Genomic DNA, 10,000 nt, shown 5'->3' with positions numbered 1-10,000 from the left:
ACGGCTCCTCGAGATGGTCGTTGAGGCGGTTCAGTATGAGGCGCTCAATACCTTCCCCAGAGCGTCGAGCATGCAAAGGGGTCGGTACGAACTGCTCTCCCGGAGGCTTCCCCTGCTTCGGCAGCAACACCAGTCTTTGCCTCTTCCACTGTGCCGGGAACGTAGCGCGGTTGAGGCAATCCTGGTACAGGACCCGGAAGACCTCCGGGAACATGGTGATTGCCGTCTTCACCGCCGCATTCGGGATGCCATCGAGCCCTGGTGCTTTGCGGCTCGCCATCTGACTCGCGATTAGCAGCAGCTCGTCGTCAGTAACAGGTGCTACACCCGCCGCAGTTGTTGCTCCCTCGTCGTTTCCCGCGTTGCTCTGCTGCGACCAGTCACAGGGCGGATGCTCAGGGAAGAGGTCGGACACAATGCGTTCGAGGACGACCCGGTCCGCTTCTGAAGGCGTCCGACTGCCCCGGAGCCGGGACATGACGACCCGATATCCTGCCCCGAACGCATTCTCTTCTGCAATTTCGATCAGCTCCTGGAACAAGTTCCGCTTGCTAGCTCGAATTGCTCGACTGAAACTCCGCCCTTGCTGTCCTGTGCTCAGCTGCTGCTATGCTGCGCTCCTCCAAATCAGCCGTCCGCAGCATCCGGTCACGGGCAACCTCGCAGTTGTTCCTCAGGCGAGCCAGGAGGAGACCACCAAAATGTGTTACGATGCGGGTCTTGGTGCAGTCGGGTAACCCGCTGCATTGTCTCATCGCAGGCCTTCAACATGGCTGCGATCATACCCTCCTGGGTCGATGCGCGTTGGACAAAGTCCGCAGCGAACAGCGCCTCGAGGAATGATGTAGCAGAAAACTGCGAGGTCTTCCATCTACGGCCAGCGTGACGCACACGCCTCTGGCTAGCGGAAGCACCCTGCCGCGACGACGGTTGCCGCTGATGTTGCTGCTGCTGCTGTTGCGATGGCTGCTGCTGCTGCTGCTGCTGCTGAAGTGACTGCTGCTGCTGCGCAGAGGACTGTTGCGCTGGCTGCTGCTGGTCCTGCAGTTGCTCGGGCGATGCTGGTGTTCCTCCCACGGTGTAGAGGACATAGCGGTGGTCTGATGCGGTGTAGCGTGTACTCACGATCCACGTATCTGGGCGAGCAATCGACGAGCTTGCGAACGCCAAGTCAATTATGCTCGGGAGAGCCACCCCGTTGCCGTCGAACGTGAATTCTCGACCTTGGTTTATCACGCTCAAGCCAAGCTGCTCCACCATAGCGTGCAGCTCTTCCCCGCGGTTGCAAGTCCTCGGATTGCCCCACTCCTCATGTCTGGCGTTAAAATCGCCGGCGACGACGACTTGAGGGTGGGAGAAGGCTTCGAGTTCTATGGCTTCAATGAAGCGCTCGAACTCGGCGAGGCTGAGGCTTGGTGGAGCATAGCAGCTTATGAAGGTCACTCCGCCAATCTGCGCTGCTACCAGCCCCGAGCTTCGCTGCACCACACGCGCTGAATTGGTAGCTCACCGACAGCTACCACCGCTACCGTCCGGCAGCTGCTGAATGCCCACCGGCCGTTATTCTCTGGTGGACGCAGAACATCAGAGAGGATGAGCACGTCTGCTTTCTCCTCTCTGGCAGCTTGTAGCACCAGATTCTGGGCATCACGGCCATGGCCCAGATTCGCCTGCAAGACTTTTAGGACCGGAAGCATCGCTGAGCCGAACGAGCACATTCGCTGTGTCCTATGTGGTGAGCGCCACCACACAGTGCACACTTCGCCTCATTTTGGCAGGATCGTGCTTTGTGTCCGTCTAGTCCGCAACGGATGCACATATTCTGCCGATCTGCAGTGGAACGGCAGTTCGACGCAATGTGGCCCATCTCCAGACAGCGGAAGCATCGCTGACGCTCTGGAGAGAGTTAGTGAGCTGCACGTACCTTGCTAACGCAGTCGCACAGGAATAGTTTGGCTCCTTCCAACTGACGAGCTGATTTCGCTGGTAGCCGGATTCGTGCTCGCTTCGACCCATCTGGAAGTTCCCAAATGCTGGTGGAAACTACTCCAGCACTTGCGCCAATCTTCTCATCGAGGGCAGCAATGATGTCCTCCTCCGCAGCGAGGGGATCGATGTCGGATACGAGCAGCTCACCCATTTCGGTGACAAGCCGACTTACGCCTGCGTCACCGATAATCTTGCGGACGCCATCAAGCATAAGTGGGGCATTTGCCGTCTTGCTTAGTTCCATGCGTAGCAGTCTGGCATGGGTTCGGCGACCCTGCTTGATATGCCCTTTCATGACACAGTAGGCCGGGTCGAGACGGATGGCTTTGCGCACCTTGTCGTAAATGCCATCCCAGGTTTCGCCTTCGCTGGGTGACACCTCGATGATGTCAGGCCTCGGCTTTCGCTTACGCTGTAGCTGCTGCTGCTGCTGCATACGCTCCTGCTGTTGCTGCTGCGAGCCAGCGACCGCCTATCGCTATGGCTGACGTTGCTGCTGCTGCTGTTGATGCTGCGCGATACCGACTGCCTGTCGCTGTAGCTGACGCTGCTGCTGCTGCTGTTGCGGCTGCTGCTGGGAGCGTGGCTTACCCGTAGCTTTGCCGCGATATCTACGCCGCACGACCTCGCTGTAGGTCAACTCCGGCACGACGTCTCCGCGGACGGCAGTCGATGCCTCGTTACGCGGCGGCATGACTGCACGCGACGTCGACGCGCGGGGCTGCTCCTGCTCTTGCTGGTTCCGCTGCTGCTGTTGTTGTTGCTGCTGCGGCTGCGCGAAGGATCCGGCGTGGCAACGGAGTTGGAGGTTGACGCGAGCTAGCTGACGGTTGTCCGCCGGCAACCTTTGCTGCCAGTAAGGAGTTTAGAACGTCTCGGTCGCGCTGATGTGCGGCGGCGAGCTTCTCCATTTGCGCCTCCAGCTTTTCTTCACGGCGCTTCGCCTCCTCCTTCTCCTCCTGTAGCAGTTGGCACATGCCAGTTATCTGCTCCGAGAGGCGAGAATTTTGCTCCTTCATTTCCAAATTCTGCTCCTCTAGCCGCTGAATTGTTGCCTTAAGCAACTCGAGCTCCGGTGTGGTCGAGGCGGCCTTGGATGCCACGGCGGGCTTGTTGTTGCCTGTGACACTGACCCTAGGCAGCGCCACTCGAGGCTCGGTCACAAACAGCTTCGAGCCGGATGCCAAGCTGCTACGGCAGTCCACAGAGACTGACCTCGCACTCGCGCGCGTTGACATCCCGGATGATGCCATCATCTTTGCCGACTTTCAGGTTGGTGGGTTAAATAACCCTGGGGTCGATGTGACCCCGGGGTCGGTTGACCCGGGGGTCGAGATGACCCCAAGTATGCAGCGCCGTCTAGCTGGTGTTCTGCCGCTCAATCGCTGCTGTAGAATCCTTCTTCCACGCTGGTTTTCCACTATGGTCCGACTTGCGACCCCCTGGTGGGCTGGGGGAGGGGTGGCGAGTGGCGAAAAATTACGAGAGGGTGCGTCGCTCACGTGGGGAATGGATCCGCACCAATCCCGAATTTTTCCGGCACTTTTCACGTCCAAATTGCGCTGCCCGCTTTTTCGACCCTTTTGAACCTATTTTAGGGATTTTTCACCCGGGAGCGGGGGGGAGGGGGGGGGGGGAGGGAAATTATTTTCGCGTGTTTTGTTTTATCGCCCTCTATCACCCCGCAGCTTCGCCGATTTTTTTCTAATTTTCGAAAAAAAATTCGAAAAATTCGAGCAGTTTTCGAGTTGCTCGAACTACTCGAATCGAGCAAATTCGAGCTGCCGCGGGCACTACACTTCTTCCCCGAATTTTCTGCGCACTTTTGTAAACTCGAGCACTTTTCGAGCAGTAACGGACTTTTCAAATTTTTGCCCCTTGGGAACTGCTCCCCGGACAAAATTTGTCCCTTGGGTATTATAGAACTGTCACCAAGAAACGTCAAAATTTTTTCACGATTTTCACAAATTTTTGATGCAATCTTATTGTACGCATAAAAACAAGCACAACGGTGAAAACCGCACACGAATCCGAGCAAAACTCGCGGAGTTATTCGCGATTTGCTATTTATTTCGATTTTTCCGAAAGCACGTGCTCCGGCGGTAGCACCCCGACACTTTTATTTTCTCGTTTTTCACCGATTTTCGTTCTGTTTTTTTAAATTCACGTTCAGCGTCACTACGCGCACCTTTAAAATCACATCCGGCACGAATCTGTGCGTTTTTCACTGAGTTATTCACATTCAAAGTTCCCCATACAAATTGTATGGGGATGTAAACACCTACACTTTTATGCACTTTAAACTTCTCAAAACGTCTCGAAAACACTTTAAAACGCTTTAGAAGCGTCGAATTATCCAGAATCGAGTGTTTCCGGCGCCGAAATCACACAGTTTTGCGCATTTTTCCACACCCGGAAATTTGGTACTACCGGGGGCAAATGTACACAGAACAACACGAATTTTTAAAGCGCAAAAATCACAGAAATTCGACCAAATAACACTATCAATGGGTAAAATTGGGTGCTCTGAACACGATTTTGAGGGTTTCAGAGCGATCCGAGGCCGTTTTACACACTTTTTGCACACTTTGTCGGAGCGTGTTTACATACGTCTGTACCCGACGGCTACTCGATGAACACTACAGGGATAACTGGCTTGTGGCCGCCAAGCGTTCATAGCGACGTGGCTTTTGATCCTTCGATGTCGGCTCTTCCTATCATTGTGAAGCAAAATTCACCAAGCGTAGGATTGTTCACCCTTTCAAGGGAACGTGAGCTGGGTTTAGACCGTCGTGAGACAGGTTAGTTTTACCCTACTGGTGTGTGCTTATAGTCGCTATCTTAACGGAATTCCTGTGCAGTACGAGAGGAACCACAGGTACGGACCACTGGCTCAATACTAGTCCGACCGGACTTTGGTATGACGCTACGTCCGCTGGATTATGCCTGAACGCCTCTAAGGTCGTAGCCAATCCGAGCTGATAGCGCTTCTCAAACCCATTAGGTGTTCGGAAGCTAGCGGGCCTAACAACCCTCTGAGATCCGTTGGAGTCTGCGTCTGCAGCCCGGCGTCTCATCCCGCTATACCTAGGCCGCAATGAGTGGAGTTCGCTGCACGTGTTAGTACCGTAACTGGGAACGCCGTTGGCTTGAGCTCTGCCCAACGTGGATATACCTAGTTTCGACACCTATCAACCGCCCGCAAACGACGGGACTTCAGGCTGGGAGCTGCGAGTTGTAGAGATGCGTTCGCATCGATCCTCTCAAACGACCATGCTTGTGGTTTGTCCGTGTGCCCCTTCCTCGATGTGCGCAAGCTCGTCTTGGTCTGGGGACCACGTCGACACAGGGGATACTCTTGTGAGAGCATGAGTGTACTAAGTTGAGTGTAGCAAGGGAACGCGTGCCCCTTCCTCGTTGGCGTAACTAACCATCTTGGTCTGGGGACCGTGGTACCGTGCTCTGGTGAAGCTTGGTGCGTGCTCCTTCCTTGTCAGACGAGTGACTTGACCTGGTCTGGAGACCGTTCCTTTATACTAGTGGACAAGAGTTGGCTACTTCCGTGTCAGACGAGTGACTTGACATAGGATGGAGAAGGACACTTAACACTAATGAGCTTGTCGGCGTGCCTCGTTCTCGACTTGATTGTCTTGATGTGAGGACCGTGCGGACCACACCAGTAAGCTTACACATGCTCGTTACAAGTTGTATAAGTTGACCCGTTTGGCCCGGTTGCCTTGCACATGATGGTGTTGACCATGTTCGGTTAACAGGTCGTGTGTCGAGGTGGTCGGCCTTGGTAGTAGGATGTCTTGTGCATGTGACGTGTTGACCTGGTTTGGTCGGTGTGTCGTCGTGTACGAGATGACCTACTTACCCGTCAGTTTTCCAAGTTGTATCATGTGTTGACTTAGTTGACGTGTCATGTGCTTGGATGATTAGCGTACGGGTCATGTATGGTGCGCTTGCTTCAGTTGAAGGGATGTACTAGTACAGTTGTATTAATTGTTTATTTCACGATCTGGTCTTTTGGCTGGATCGTGGAAAACATAAGTCCCAAATCCTGAACTCGAGAAGAAAGCGCCAATGACAACGTTTTTGACTGGAGCTCCCTAGCATTCGGCTCTTTTCTACTTTGAAGGGATGCACTGTTGTATGAATTGTTTATTCACGAACTGGTCGTTTGATTGGATCGTGAAAAAAAAATCGCTAAGTCCCAAATCCTGAACTCGACAGGAAAGCGCTGATTGCAAACATTTTGACTGGAAGTCCCTTGAAAATGGCGTTTTCGTTATTGGCATTATGTGGCACGTTTATTGTGGCTAGAACATTAATTATTCACCAAATGGCACCAAAGCTTGGCAAAAGTCGCGAAACACTCCTATCTCGACGCACCAGCAATCGCAACTTGATGCAAAATAAATTGCACAAGCTAATGATACTTGTACCATGCACAGTACACCGTACCAAAATATACCCCTGAAAGTGTGCAATTTGGTGCTACCCTAGGGAATATGTATGGGAAGCCTAGCTACGTGTGTCGCACGTTCCAAGTTGCATGGACGTCGAACAGAGGCATGCAAAAGCACCTATCTAGGGAATTACTCTACGTTCTAGTAGCAAGTGCGATTTTCCGGTCCAGCACGGCAGTACGCCTGCACGCATACACTCCATGTACCAGAAATGTACCAACCTAGGCGTTGCTCAGTAGCTTTTAGCGGCACATAGAAAAAGTATTCGAGTTCAGATTTTTGTGACTTAGCGTATTTTTAAAACTAATAACGAAAATTAAATTTTAAATCGGTAAACGGCTAGGAGTTGCTCAGTAGCTTTTGGCGGCACATAGAAAAAGTATTCGAGTTCAGATTTTTGGGACTTAGCGTATTTTTAAAACTAATAACGAAAATTAAATTATAAATCGGTAAACGGCTAGGAGTTGCTCAGTAGCTTTTTGCGCAACGTGGCAAAAGTATTCGAGTTCAGATTTCTTGGACGTAGCGTATTTTTCAATCATAATAAACCGAATCAAACATAACAATGATGAAACTTACACCATGTCCCAAGGTTGTGCACAAAACGTAACGATAAAGTGCTGGCGAAGTTAGAGGTGCACCAAAATTGTGTACCGATCAGGGAAAGTACTCTACGTTCCTATGATTTGGGTGAAAAGTGTTGATTAACTGCTGGTAAGAATAGACAGTTGCTTATCATACACATCGCAAACGAACACCCCTTAGTGAGCATTAGCAAAAGTCAATGGCACAAAGCAATTGCAATACAAACTGATCAAGTACATTAAAGAACGCTAAGTACCAGGACTTCTTTCCAAGAATGGTGTCCGCGACGGGAGGGCAAGCGTCCTTCCCAGGTTTTCCTAGTAAACCTTGTATGGTAAACATACCCAAGCGTGTCTGTAAGCACGCAACGAAAGTCACGAACGGGCACATACCTAGGGAATGTACTCTACGTACTTGGACTTTTGTCCAAGAATGGTGTCCGCGACGGTCGGGCACTGCGACGCAATAACCAAATCCTAGGATTGTAACTTTAGTGTGCACAAACATAAACATTAACGCGTTCGCTCGGGCTGCGCCGTCCGTGTTGAACACAAATGTGGGTGATTATATGCGTGGAGGGACAAAAACATACGAGGAGGAGACAGTTTTCTGCACGATGTGCACAGAGCTCATTTCGTCGTCCCGGGCGAATGGAAAAACACAAACATCGCGAGTATCGTTCTAGGTTTCTGTCTATAAAAGGGCAGGCCAAAAGGTGACCGGTTGAGATAAGCATTTTAAGCATACAAACACTTTATTGGAACTTTTGATACAAAACAAGGTACGTACATGTAGGTTGTACCAACATGGACATCTATGAACGCGTACGCTCGGGCTGCGCCCTCCGTCTTGTACTTTCCTGATCGGTACACAGTTTTGGTGCACTGCTATTCCGACCGGCAACTTGTACCAACATATACATCCATGAACGCGTAAGTAGTGTACTTTCCCTGATCGGTACACACTGTTGGTGCACGGCATAAGAAAAGAGCTAAAATGGTCAAACTCAATCCATTTCAACAATAGATAGTCGATAGTAGCTGTGCCGATGAAGTAGGGCACGATGCAAGTTAATGTTGTTTAATGAATAACATGTCCGCCATACATTTCAGTACAAAATTTGCTCGGTCAGACCTACAAAGTGCTATATCTCGAATACGAGGCGTCGGACTGGGGGTTGTAGAACAATTTTAAGTTCGTCTAATGATTCTACATCCGATTCTGGATAGCGGTTTTTGACCACTTTTCAATATTTTGTGACACCCCGAACCTAGGGGCAGCTCCTAGCTTTTTTCAAAAATGTGCACCGAACGGGCCGGAGAGCTCGTGTGGCTCAAAACATGTTTTTCGCTAAAACACCTCAAAACGTGTAAGGAACGCACCCTAGATGATGAAAAGTGCAATCAGAATGTCAATCGACAACTTTGTTGGGGGTACCATTTTACTCTACGGGCCAGTAGCTTAGGCGCGCCAACAGCGCTTTCCTTTCGGGTTCCCATTTTTGCCCTCCTGGGATTATGATCATTTGTTCATTGCCTACTATAGGGAGGGTACCTTGCTACGAGGTCAAACATGAAGATTGCACCAAATCGTAGTTTTTACCTCTATTTAGTCGTAGGAGCATGGTTTGCAGTGGCAGTGGGTCATTAAGCCCCCGTTTGGGTCATACGTCCCCTCCGCGATAAAAATCGTCGTATGCCTATAGTCCGAACTAATGAAGCAAAAGTGGTGTCTGGTGGGCTCTGCCGATGATTTTAACCTATGATTTTGAGCTTCCACCCTATCAAAACGTTCCCTGGAGCAGTACATCACGGGTCTACGGACCCAAAGACTTCGTCGTGATGGTTTCTAGTAAAAAGTTGTAACAGCTAAGGGTTTTGAATACGCGTATATTAACCATTGCTTGAAACTAAGCTTCGTTGTCTTTAAACTCTGCAAGACCAATCGAACTTCTTAGGGAAACCCGAAGGATTCACGCTAAGCTCGATGAGCTATAATGGGTAGTGGTGCATGATCTGGTGTTCCTTGGATCTAATCCAATGAATAAATTTATGAGGGTATATATGGTGCAGGGCACAAAGCGTGATGAAACCGGGTCTCCCTACCAAATGTGGCATATTTTTTCCCTGAGAGCGAAGCTCAGACCCACGTAGGGGAGAGCGAAGTGGAACTTAAATGTTCTATGCAGCAAATGTTCGCCATGCGGATAAACAAGTTGGAATAGTTCAATGTAGTGTAATGCAAACACGAATCGCAAATAACGATACGGGACCCAGAAGCAATTCTGCGGATCCCTCGGGGAGTGGTGAGTTGATATAAATTAGAGGTGAAAGTCCAAGTTGTTCAAGCTCCGGCTCGGCAGCCGATACGAGGTTCCTGTTGGGCTTTGTACATCGCGCAGAGGCGCCGTTCGGTTCTAACAATGATTCCCGCCACCATGTTCCATGCGTGCAGAGATCCGTTAGAGCTCGTTCAATGTGTCCCGCCGTGATTACGAAAAGTCCAACAGTTGACCAAGTTGGGGGTGCGTCAAGTAAACGCGCAGAGATGCCGTTCGGTTTAGAGCAATGTCTCCCGTATCACGTTGGAGTTCTTCCACTAGTGCAGAGATCGCTGAACCGTTCAATGTGTCCCGTCGTGGTGTGCTTGTACCGAACACTTAGGATACACCATGCTTTGTTGGTTTGGGATAGGAGTGGTCGCGCAACTGCCTCCACGCCGCAAAGTGCCAGTTCGGATTGAAGGTCAACTTTAGCCGTTCAATGCATCAGTCGGTGGGTGTTCAGATGGCATCACAACTTCCCCTAGGTGCTTAAGTTGGTTGGGTTGTAAAACATGTGCACATGCGCAGAGTATCGTGCGTACTAGCAAAGTCTCCCGTCACGGTGGTTATGAATGAGTTCCATTCAGTGCAGAGATCGTTAGTGCGTGCAATGTGTACCAGTCGATGTGTC

The sequence above is a fragment of the Anopheles arabiensis genome, assembly GCF_016920715.1.
Source record: "Anopheles arabiensis isolate DONGOLA chromosome X unlocalized genomic scaffold, AaraD3 X_pericentromeric_contig0027, whole genome shotgun sequence".
Lineage (NCBI taxonomy): Eukaryota > Metazoa > Arthropoda > Insecta > Diptera > Culicidae > Anopheles > Anopheles arabiensis.
The sequence above is the reverse complement of the archived record's forward strand: the minus strand, read 5'-3'. Positions refer to the sequence as shown.